Genomic DNA, 14,534 nt, shown 5'->3' on the forward strand with positions numbered 1-14,534 from the left:
CCATTTGATATCAGGATCGTATCGATTTCACATCTATGAAGGAGATTTCCTCTACAGATCAGCCAACTTTTCCACACCGAAGTTTCTGGATGACTGTTCTAAGAGTATCACCATCAAAGTTGTATGTCTTGAGTGTAATGCATGGACAATAACAAACTGGTTAAACTCCTTTTCCCTCCGTATTTTCCTCCAGAAAGAGTCTATATCTTCCTGTGAAGGAGTTTCTATGATGTTCACTGCTTCTCCTTTCAAGTCTCTGTATACTGCTACCTTGTTCAGGTTATTTTTTTCTCTCCTTTATTCTCTTCCGATTTCGGGGTTTCTCACTGATGGCTTTCAGCTCCTTATTTAGGGTGATCAGTTTGCAAGGGATGGTCCTTTTTCTTCAAACATCACCTCTGTCTCCTTCTTCACTTTTTGTTAGTGAGACGTATAGTAATTTACTTGTTTGGACGCAATACACATCATCACATTGCCGATGGTCTTCCGTAAATCAGATGTATTTATGTATGTATCTATGTACGTACGTTTCTACCCATCTGTCTCACTAAACACACAAAGACGCATTTCCACACACATACATATGTATAAAACCATATATAGGTATGTGTTGGCTTAGTCCGTGTTTACTTTCGTCAGTCAGATTATAAATTCGGTGTCACTTAACATCACAAGTGTAATTTAATCATTGGGGGGGAAATCGACACTGATATAGTGCGACGTACTCTAGCTGGTATAATCAATCTAAAACCATTGATTATGATGCGTCAGCGCGGCAGCAGACCGATGAAAGATGCAGCTTGAGATGCCATATTCCAAATACGATAGGATGTAAATAGAAACTGGTTTCCTGCACACTCTAGTAAGTAACAGGCTCTCGCAGAGGTGAACGGCTTTAAGCTAAAAGCGCTTTTCACTGGAACAGACACAATCAAATTCATGGTAGATATAAATATCGTGATACAAAATTCAAATATATCAAATTTAAATTTTAATGTGAACCAAGTACCATACTGAAAATTTAGGATTTAGTTGCATAGTTTTCCTTTCTTAATTCCAAACTTTTGAGCACTTAATCCTCATAAAGAATTATTTATGTACTAACTTCGTCATACTTACATACTGATATTACGACTGTTGTATAAAATACTTCTCATACATTCCTTTAACGCATGCACGTCGCAAACAATTTCCGATTTCAAAACCACTACGCTGTATTCATTTCATAAAGAAGATCTATTCACTGCTATATCACATATGAATAAGATTCTTTTCTTGAAACTGCATTCTTATGGTTTCTTATTTCAGCAAATTATCATTCTACATATGGCTTCTAAAATATATTCGAAAATACGTTTACCATAGTCCTTCCTCCATATTTGTACCTAGAGATATGTGTATTTTTTTATATATAAGCACATAAACATATATGTATAAATGTGTGTGCAAGTGTATATATATATATATATATATATATATATATATATATATATATATATATATATATATATATATATATATATATATATATAATAATAATAATAATAATAATAATAATAATAATAATAATAATAATAATAATAATATTAGGGAATTAATAATTATTCCAAATTACAGGTAAAATTCAGTATAATAATATTAGACCGAATTTAGTAATATATAATATATGTATATATGTATGTAACTAATTTAGAATTCGTCTCTAAATTAGTTATATATATATACACACAAATATGAATACACACATATGCACACACAAGACAGATGTCGATGTCGAGGAACCGAGATTTCAAACATTAAGTATCTAAGATTAACATGTATTCACCTGATGCTCTTGACAATATAGAAATAGTTACAGTTTTGAATCTGGAGACGTATTGCAAATATGTCATGGAATTCCAAATGCAATTTGTCAGAATTAATATGGTATCGAATGACATTCTTTTCGTTACTTATTCATGCACTTCACTTTTGAAGTTCAAGTCCCGTCGTAGTAAGTAATGTATAAAGTGTTAGTAAGTTTCACATTGCTCCCTGATACTTTGATACATACGGCGAAGTCCGCATTGATGTAAACCTTTTGGTCGTGTTTCTGATTTGCCCATTCCTTCCTCCATTTCCATCTCTTTTGGATTACTTTCTCTGTAATAAGGTGCATGGGTATTATCCTCCATGTTTAATTGGAAGCTGAAAAAAAGCAATGAAGAAAGCAAAACAAAACGAAACAAAACTCTGGTTACAACAATTAGACTTCAAGACTACTAAACGGCATGTCACAAACATATACCGGGCAATTTCTAAAAGAGGACGCTGGCTTCAATTCTTTAGATACAATGACCGAAATGGTAAGAACAAATACAATTATAAAAATATCCTTCTGATGTGAATACATACATTATTGACTGAACACATGATAGTGGTGGTCATTGCTATCACAGATACAAAGTGATGATTATTATGAATTATAAACTTAAAGTGGAATAGATTATGTACTTCATGAAGAAATCCATGTCATGCATCTGTAATCAGGTTCTAGCAGCAATTAGTACCGCTATATGTGAAATTGCCTAATAAGTTTACTTGAAATTAACTTAGGAATGATGAGGTCATGTCTATTACTTTCCTTGTCAACCACATTTTGTGAAGTTGTTGTGAGTGCTATTGAACCCTATCATCTGAAAACCATAGATTTAAACTGTGTTACAAAAACCCGGAGAGAGGAAGCAATCCCAGTGCTAGGCTGTAGTGGAAAGGAAGTGCTTCAAGCGTATTCTTGAAGGTGAGAAAGATATCAAATGAAAGAAGTTATAGGAGACGAACGTGTTGAATGTGTCTAGAGGGTGGTGCGGATTAATTAAAGTAGAGATTATAAAACTAATTGTAGTAACGATTAGAAAAAACATAAAAATCACTAAATACGTTATTTGATTAATGACTTAGCCACCCAATGAAGAGAACATCTGCGTCTCTTTATGAGATATTTGTACTGGTAGAATGAAGTCAGAATTTGATCTGAAAGTAGGAACCTTGACCAAATATTTGTAATACTGGAACCACGGCTAAAATAACGTGGGACCGATGTTAATGAGCTGATTTATTGTAAAAGAAACACATTAGATTTATGCTATTACATGTACAAACCTAGTGGTATGTCCATAGCCATCAGTTGCAAGCGACTGTGAGCGGTTAGCATGTACCATACTTTCGCTAATTATATACAAGTCTTTGTAGAAGCGAACAGGCATAGACACGCTTTCAGTATTTCTAACCGCGATATTGCTGTTCCAACACTCGGTTGGTACTAATTTTCAGTTAACTGGAACAATATGAAATGAGGAGCAATACACACAGCGCGCGTGGCTTAGAAAACAAATCAATGACTGTTAATTCAACACTCGAAATACTAAGCCAGGTACCTTCATTAAATACTTAATAAAACTCGGTTTATCTACGTGTATATATTGCCTCCAGGTATATATTATATGTGGCCTTTATCTTCAAGGCCTACAATGTGATAACGAGGTGAGCTACACCTTAAAATCTCTGCTGTAGTTTCGAATTTGTGCTACAGTTATTACTGATGCTCTTATTTCTGTAACATACTATGTATTCTCCATTGCTTTTTCGAATAGAAACTTTCGAAAGTGCAAGGAATTAATAAGAATATATGACAGTTTACTATAAAAAATATCGATGCTGAAATATAGGAAGAGGTTTGCAATAGATATTTTATCTGTATCAGTTAAACATATTAACTACAGTCAGCGGATTGCTCATATAAAGCTTACCTGCGGCGATACAGCATTATCAACAACAACAGCAACACCTACCTCAACAACAACAACAACAACAACATCAACAGCAGCAGCAACAACAACAAGCTATTGATATTGCAGGTGTTTTGGCTCACTTTGTAGGAATTATTTTGGATAAAGAAAAAAAGGACAAGTCTCTGTAGGAGTTCCATTGTTGTTGACGCCTTGGGAGGTTAATGCTTATATAACTTTCTTGTTCGGGATGGGTTGAGAATCATATTTTTTGCTGTCGTTTTTGGAAATACATTTTCTTTATTATAGTTTTGTTTGGTGGACAGCTCTGGCAGTGATTTCTGGTTATTCATACATTGTCCTTACTAAAGATTTAAAAATACTACCGATAACAAAAACCGTAATGATGATGTATACAATAGCGATATCAATAATTACATTTGGGATTCGCAATGATACAAAATAACTATGCAAGAAAACACGAAAAGACAAGTTAGCTCTAAAAGAATATAGTCATTACACCTTTTATTCGTTCTTTATAGAATGGAAGAATTGAACAAAAGTAGAATAATTGTTATAGTCATCTAATCATGTTGATTTCTAAGATAAATGAAGGACTTCACATTTAGTGAGAGGATATGCTCATTTGTAACGGCCCCAGTATTTGGCTCCTATCTTATGGATCCCGAAAATTGGTTTCATCTTAGAATCCTCACTGAGAACAGCAAATGGATGACAAGAGACTACAGTCTGTAAGCAAATAAAAGTAAAACTAAGAATGAAATAAGTAACAGCACATTGTGTACATCAGTGTGAAATCCAGTCTAACTTAACAAAAAATATAAAAACAGTAAATCAACTCTGAAAAACGTAAATAACTACATGAGTCATTCCAAAATATTGAACCTTGCCCACTTATGTATCATCACGCTTGAATATAGAAGTAAAGGATTGCTCTTAAATAATTATCTGCTCTTATCGTTGCGACTATGACTGTTCATTTCTTTCCTATGCCTTGATAATCTATCTCTATACAGGTCCATTATTCGCATGGGTTCACCATTTACTATGATCAATTCCTTTCTAAATACTAAATACTGTGAATATCTTTACGGGTATAACTAATCTAGCAATACTGAGTCAACAAATAGTCATAGTAACACGAGCAACTTTTTAACGCCTAATATTCTTTTTGCTAGACATTACGTTTAAAAATTCTTTCTTGGGAATACATTCAACGAAGGCTAGAATTAAGACAAATTTCTGCTACTTAATCATTGCAAATTAAATTATTATTTTCATGTAGGATACCTTGCTTGCAACAACTTCTAATTCGAATTTATTTACATCATATTTTGCTACATGTCAGACAGGAATTTATATCAATGAATATATTCCGAGAAAATATCCTTTTGGTGTCTTATGCTGATAAGAAACCATGAATATTTTTTATGGTATCTGCTTATCGTGCAAAAACCATAACTGTATCTTAGGGAAAATATATATAATCATTATTATACTTGAAGTGATAACCTGAATACGTTCTAACTTTTCCAAATACCCCGAGAGGTCTGCTTATGTGGGACTCGAGAGATTAGAATAAGTTCCTTCCTGATTTTTGCAGAATATTCGTTATTTTTCTCTTGATATGCAGGTTTATATAGCACATAACTTAGCGTTACTTAATCTCTCACATGCACACATTTACATGCATGTATACTATAATCATAATTATATATGTGTGTGCGTGTGTGCAGGTGCGCGTGTGTTTTTGGGTGAAATATTTTTTTACATAGCTAATCGTCGTTTATTAATTTATTAATGCACATTTAAAACGAAGGATAGCTGGCAGAACATATGCACATGCGGTATTTTGCCGCCTGTTTAGGATCTGGGTGCAAATACAATCGACATGGGGTAAGCATTCCATCCTTTTGGGCTCTATGAAATACGTACCACTAGAGGATTGGGATCAATGCAATCAACTCTTCTCCCGTCAAAATTGATGGTATTGTACCAAATTTTAGAATGGCTTATTACATTTTTCAAAAATGTTTTTGAGAGACACGTGAACAGCTTTACCTTTTTATGACTGATGCTTAATATGTAACAAGATTCATTAGTATTAGGATATTAAAAAATATATATAACCCTATTTAAAACGATTTGTGTCGTTTTATTTCCTATTTGCTTACCCTTAGAAAGTATGAAAAGTGGCTAATATTTCCAACAAAATTTTGCTTTTGTTACATTATTCCAGCGCCAAAAATCCGTGTCAACACGTAATGATGATATTCCCTCACTACCCCTGCTCATGATCACATGGTGAGATGTATATATTATTAACCACTAAGAGACATGCTCAAATGGTTTAAGTGAAGCATATGAAAAGCAATATGTGGTATTGAGCACAATATTCGCTATAACGATATTTGTGCCTCAGCAACTTAGCGCTGAATATGTTTGAAATGTAATGGAAAAGAGGGCAGATTTAAAGCATTGATATCCAGGTCACAAAAACAAAGTTTGAAGGGAATAGTAATCATTTCCCTTGATTTCTAGATAGCAGCAACAAGAAAATAACTCTTACTGACCAAACACAAATAAAAATAAAAATTTTGTTACACATTCTTATATATATATATATATATATATATATATATATATATATATATATATATATATATATTATAATAGAGGATATCTAAGAGATACCACCACGCTGAAAAATAGCTGTCAAATTCTGCCTCTAAAACCACAAGAAAAGTCCAAATAGCATGAGTAGCGAAGACGAAGACCAAATAAACCAGTAAAAATAACAATTTTAAATAATTATTACTTTTGATGGTTTTTATTCCCATGCTGACCACTTGATAAAATCGATATTTTAAATATCGATCTTATCCTTATTTATATATATATATATATATATATATATATATATATATATATATATATATATATATATATATATATATAATCATAAATATATAGGGATTGACAGTAACCTGCTTCTCCAACATACTGAGAATTCAGAAATAGCAGTCAAAGAACTACTGATTTCAAAACTACAAATTATTACTCCAGATTGATAGCGATATTTTTGATACACACAGAACAAAAAACAATAGAGAAGAGTAAAAAACACTTGCCTTTAGTTAATTTAGTACAATTGTTTCACAGTTAAGAGTACATAATACTCTATTCTGATCTTCAGCTAAATATTCTAATAAATTTGTTAATGTCTAAATAACTCACGTTAATTTTGACCATGTGAACATCAATACCACGTGAAGAAGACGTTAAGAAATTTATCGGCCAGTAAGTTCAAAACCTCTTGCCCTAATGAATTTCAATTCAGCGTGTATCAGAAATAGTTCCGTTTAGGAAAGAGACTCGTACGAATTCCTGCGGTATAACCATCCACCTTGGAGTTATTGTTAAAATATAGATATGCAGGGCAGGGAATCATCAATTAGTAATAAAATTAATAATTAACAATTCTGCCGGGTAGCTCAGTATGAAAAAAACCTTCTTCGGTAAATAATTTATAATCATAAATATATAGGGATTGACAGTAACCTGCTTCTCCAACATACTGAGAATTCAGAAATAGCAGTCAAAGAACTACTGATTTCAAAACTACAAATTATTACTCCAGATTGATAGCGATATTTTTGATACACACAGAACAAAAAACAATAGAGAAGAGTAAAAAACACTTGCCTTTAGTTAATTTAGTACAATTGTTTCACAGTTAAGAGTACATAATACTCTATTCTGATCTTCAGCTAAATATTCTAATAAATTTGTTAATGTCTAAATGACTCACGCTAATTTTGACCATGTGAATGGTCACGCTGATACACGCTGAATTGAAATTCATTAGGGCAAGAGGTTTTGAACTTACTGGCCGATAAATTTCTTAACGTCTTCTTCACGTGGTATTGATGTTCACATGGTCAAAATTAACGTGAGTTATTTAGACATTAACAAATTTATTAGAATATTTAGCTGAAGATCAGAATAGAGTATTATGTACTCTTAACTGTGAAACAATTGTACTAAATTAACTAAAGGCAAGTGTTTTTTACTCTTCTCTATTGTTTTTTGTTCTGTGTGTATCAAAAATATCGCTATCAATCTGGAGTAATAATTTGTAGTTTTGAAATCAGTAGTTCTTTGACTGCTATTTCTGAATTCTCAGTATGTTGGAGAAGCAGGTTACTGTCAATCCCTATATATTTATGATTATAAATTATTTACCGAAGAAGGTTTTTTTCATACTGAGCTACCCGGCAGAATTGTTAATTATTAATTTTATTACTAATTGATGATTCCCTGCCCTGCATATCTATATATATATATATATATATATATATATATATATATATATATATATTGCCCTTTTTAAAGCCTAGCCAGCCTCATGGTCCAGGTTTTCCGGTTTCTATGGCGTGTGTTCCCCTCCTCCAGCTGGACGGGACGCCAGTCCATCACAGCTTTACTCAAGAAACAGGACGAACGTGTGAGAGAAAGTTGGAGTGAAAGAGTACAACATGGGACGCCAGCCCCACCCCCCTGCCGGTGCCAAGTAGAACTTTTAGGTGTTTTCCCTCAATAAACACACACAACGCCCGGTCTGGGAATCGAAACCGCGATCCTCCGACCCTGTGTCCACTGCCTTAACCACAGGGCCATTGCGTCTCCACAGGCACACACACGCACGTACACACATATGTATGTATATACATATCGACATATATATATACATATATATATATATATATATATATATATATATATATATATATATATATATATACATATATGCATACATATATATATATATATATATATATATATATATATATATATATATATATATATATACACATACATATATATACATATATGCAGATACACACACACACCCATACACACACACACACACACACACACACACACACACACACACACACACACACACACATATATATATATATATATATATATATATATATATATATATATATATATATATATATATATATATATGTGTATGTATATATGTATAAACGTCGTAGTACCAAGAGGATTAAACTTGAGCGGATATAGTAGTAAATGTAGTGATAAGCAACTTAGACAGATCAATATATAAAAATTTAATATACTATGACTATGTGTTTGTGTGTGTTTGTGTGTGTCTTTGTGAGCGTGTGCGTGTGTGTGTGTGTGTGTGTGTGAGAGAGAGAGAGAGAGAGAGAGACTGAGTGGTTTTTTGAGTGATCGTGTTTGTGTGAACGCGTTCCAGATAGTTTGCTCGTATTTCACCTTGTATAACTTTTATTTCAACACCATCTTCTTTCAATGCCCGAAAGGATCAACAAAACCAGGAATATAAGGATTCTAAAAGTAAGATCTTCGACAAAAATAGAATGGAAGAATCCTTGATTTGTGGAAGACATAAAGACTGAAACATCACATTGTAACACTCTCTCCAGCAATTACATTATCAAGAGCAGCAAACTTAAATTATCAGAAAGGAAACTATTATGAATATATTTCCCTGGCGTGTATAAATCTATTCTTCTTAATATTAGTTCAATAACTATAAATGGAAATGTTGAGAGATTACCATAAATCAACAAATACATTTGCGATATTTTGATACATTAGTCGGTTAAATTCTCATAAAAATTAAACATAAAATTAATTAAATTTGTTTAACAAAGTATGTGATTTTTTGTTATGCAATTTTTATGTTCTTGCTTTATATAATTTGAAATGAATATGAAGAATGGTCAATTGTTCTGCTTTCGTTTAAAAAATGTGTATGTAAATACTACTGTCTCATCGGTCACTTATATCAACAGTATGCGCTGGCCTAGTTAATTAAATTTGGTGGATGACGGAGGCCTGCACATTTATGCCAGTCCCTTCTTTTCACGCCACTGCAGATATTACTGCATTAGGGGGATTCATTAGCGTGGATATAGCTCGGAACATGTGTTGCCGCACATGTCACACAAAGGTCTGAAGCAGAAAGCACAATGCATTTCGTCCCACATTCCAAAATCTTCAGCAATCCACCGCATTATTGTGGTACATTTTTATTCATCCTGAAATAAAGAAATGTAAAATTGACCTCAGCGCAATTTGAACACAGAACTCACAGAGACAGAAGAAGCAGAGCGTGGTATGCACTAGCTACGATGCACTAACAATGATGGCCGTCCCGAAAGAAATATATAATTGAGCTTAATTATTGTAACTAATATAGTTCGTTGAAATCGCTTATGCTGCTGAAATACCTATAGTATATCTTCCTGTTATTCATCCTTGCAGGCAAATAATAGGTTCGAACTAGGAGCAATCTTCAGTTATTCACGTCTTGACCGCGAGGGAGTGCAAGATGGCCGATAGTCACATAAGTCTACAGTTTGTGTGCGGAGATGACGTTCAAGAATTCAAATTGGACGAACAATTTTGAAGATGGGAAAAGAAGAATTTAAGCCTAACTGCGCAGTGGGAGTCTATCAGCTGCGATCTCTGACACTAATCGCCTTTATTGTTGCAGTTAGAAGAATTATAATCTGTGAGTTTTTGCACAACTACACTGGCCACGACATCATGAAAAAGTTATGGAAGATTGGGTATCGGGAATCTTGTTAAAAGTGGTTAACTAAGCAGTTAACTCTCCGTTTCAAAACTTTAAGAGAGGTGGTTTGGTTTGATCACTAGGAATCGATAGAGACCCTTTTTCTAATCTGCCGGAATGTCATATGAAAGTATGTTAATGTTTCGAAAAAGAACTTTCAGTGCATGGACTGGCGTCACACGTATTTTCAAGGTCTAAGAATTTCAAAAGCAAGTGACAAGCAGAGAATTGCAAGGGTAACTGTATGGCAGGTGAAAAAGTCATAGTTTATCTCCTTCGTAGAATGTGGCTATGCTGCGGAGAGTGAGGCATACATTCAGTCACTCAAGATGTTTAGAGAAACCAATAGGAGGGGGAAACTGAATATGAAAATGAAAACGATTTACCTTCACCATTACAATGCATGGACACGTATTTTGTAAATAACAAATCAGGCAATTGATATATTGGGCTAATATGTGTTCACCCATGCATCGTACAGCTCACCCGACCTCAATTTGTTTTTTACAGAAGAGATGCAATAGTTGTAAAAAAGAGAGCTCAGCAGAGCACACCTGAATTTTTTGAATGGCTTCAGAGTTGTGCCTAATGTCGACGCAAATGCTTTTTCCGGAGACTATGTTTAGTAGTGCCTTTTAGAAACGACTTTTTGCTTGACGAGTTTATTTTTATTGACGAGTTTAACTTGAACGCCTTATGTTTGTTAACAAACAAATATAAAGGCCGCTTTTGCATTAGTTTCGGGTCTGCTATTACACCTTGTCAATTCGATGACAACATTTCATGTGAGTATAAGATACAACAGAGTCAAATGAGAAACTAAACTAAAACCTGATATTCTATATTGTTTACATCAATCATTCCACGGGAATTACAAACGTAAAGTGCGATAACTTCTATTCCCGAGAGGAGAAATGGTGGGTTTAATACAACGAGCTAGAATCTGACGCTAGTCTCATATTGCTTGTTGTAACTAATGTTATTCAACTTACTCTGTTGTATATAAAAAGAGTGAGCCAATGAATGGTCCCCATTGTAATCAATTGACATGCTAGAAATGGTTGTCCTATCTGTAAATCTGAAAATTGTGCTTTAGAAAAAGCGCATAATGTAGTCCCACAAACACATACTTATATATATATATATATATATATATATATACATACATATATAAGTCAGTAAATAGTGGGATTGTGTTAACCGCACGTGGAGAAATAATAGGAGAATGAAAAAAAGCCAGAATGCTGAACTGGAAGCATAATTTAATAAAGATTTTTTTCTAACCGGTTTTCATTGCGATGAAGCAAATTATCAAGAAGAAGGAGAATCTTTGTTGATTCAACAGGGAGAATCTTTTCATAGAGAAATTCCAACCATTTCTTAACACACACACCCCTCAGTGACCTTATTTCTCTATGAACAGACACAACCTTCCTGTTGAAAAAAAAGAGTTCATAACTCTAACTAAAAACACTTGTCTCCCCTTACACACACTTCCTGTTTTGACACCACATTTCCTGCTTAACACAAACTTTTAACCCTTTTTTTAAACCTAACAAAACTCTCAACTCTCATGCATCCTTATTTTTCCTACCAATTTATACATGAACTACTATTAAACTACAAAAGCTCAAAGACAATATAATGTATGTGTATATTTATTTTTTATATATTATTGTTTTATATATTATTTTCTTCATTTTGTACTTTTTTGTACTTCTTTGTAAAAAAACATTTTCATTCTCCTTCTTCTTGATAATTTGCTTCATCGCAATGAAAACCGGTTAGAAAAAATCTTTATTAAATTATGCTTCCAGTTCAGCATTCTGGCTTTTTTTCAATTTCCTTACATATATATATATATATATATATATATATATATATATATATATATATATATATATATAGATAGATGGATATATGTATAGATGTATACATACATATACATGCATGCATACATATATGCATACATATATATATACATATATATATATATGTATATATATATATATATATATATATATATATATATATATATATATATATATATATATATATATATATATATATATATATATATATATATATATATATATATATATATGTGCACACTGTATCGTAAATCATAGCTGATATGTCTAATTTGTTTATCCGCATAATTGCCTTTCTCTTAGATCCCGTCGAAGAAACAAAGAAGCAGTTGATAAGCACTTAAATAGTTGGTCGTCATTGCTTTGTCACATTATTATCTTTAAATGCATAACTATATTCTTCATTCTGTTTTGCACTTTCTTCATTGGAAGGTGTCCATGAAGAAGTGTAATTCATAGTCAACCTGACATTTTCATCTGTTTATTTATATCTGTATTTAATTGCAATTGTATGCTATCTGTCACTATATGTATGGTTTTAGTTTTGTCTGTAAACTACTGAATATGAAAAACTTTGAGTAGATAGTCTCATACTGAGTCAGATGACGATAGGATCTAAAAATAGAACTTCTTTAAAGAATCGAATGCGGTAGCACATTTTAGATTTTGGTTGGATTATAGTGATCACACATTTCGCCAATGTACTGCGAGTGTAAAACTGTGTCAAACCAATTGCATATCTTCAAAATTATTTTCTAATTAATTAACTGATTTGACAATCGTGATTCATCAAAGATACTGAAATGATCTACTCAGCGTAAGTTGTCTTTGAGATACTACTGTGTGGTGACATTATTGTATGCCAACTCAGTTGAAGCTAAACATTTCAGACGATATAGTGAGAGGTTATGGTATAATTCGTACCGTATCACGAACTATGTAACGTACTATATACGGTGCAAAAATACTTTTTGAACAGTTTCTGAGATTTCCGTATATTTTCTAAGTACATACGTGCATACTCACATGCATACATATATACATATATACATATATACATATATACATATATACATACATGCGTATAGGCATGCACACATGCATACGCATGTACACAGATGCATGCGTGCACACATGTACACGCACATACATACATACATACATATATACATACATACACACATGCGCATATATCATGAACTAACTGTTACTTTCTCAGATGCAGCACAGAATTTTGTCAGTGAACAGATCGCGGTCTCAAAGCGATGAAAATATCTTGACAAATGAAATTTAAATGTTGAAGTGAATCTAACGGATTTTGTGTGTTATTTTAAATGGGTTATAAACACCTTCCACGCTGCAATTGTTTTCGTTCCAGCACACGATCTCAGATCAGGTCACTTGCTATGCAATTACATCTCCAATATATATATATATATATATATATATATATATATATATATATATATATATATATATATATATATATATATATATATGGATATCAAAGCATACATACACACAAGCATGCGCGCGCACACACGCACTGACACACACACAAGCACACACACACACACACACCCTAACACACACACACACACACACACACACACACACACATATATATATACACATATACACACACATACACCCACTCACTTTTTCTCTTTCCCCAAATTCTCACTCTCAGTATATAGATATACGTATGTATGATACAAAGAAAATTTGTCATATTGTACAGACCAACCTAAATTTAAAGTGGAATCATACATATGGTAACGCAGCGAAGGAAGGAAATCTATGGTTTCTGTGGCACATTTCTCAAGTACTGATCTATCGATGTCAATAACAATGCATACCGAAAACGCTCTCATTCTCCAATGACACACACAGGCACACACGCACGCACACACACACTCAATCACTCACACACACACACACACACACACACACACACATACACACGCACACACACGTAGGTATGCGCACATATATATGCACAAATATTCATTTACGAAATATATGCATGTATACAGGAAACAAAACGTTACATATATATGTAAACTATATAGAAAGAATATATATATGTATATATATATATATGTATGTATATATACATATATATGCACGTATGTGCATGTGTGTGTATATATATAGTGCGTGAATGATATGAAAAATGTTAGAAAATATGTATTTGAATTTGCAATGCTGTTTCTTTGATAAAGCAACATTAAT

The sequence above is a fragment of the Octopus bimaculoides genome, chromosome 3, assembly GCF_046866305.1.
Source record: "Octopus bimaculoides isolate indiv1 chromosome 3, ASM4686630v1, whole genome shotgun sequence".
Lineage (NCBI taxonomy): Eukaryota > Metazoa > Mollusca > Cephalopoda > Octopoda > Octopodidae > Octopus > Octopus bimaculoides.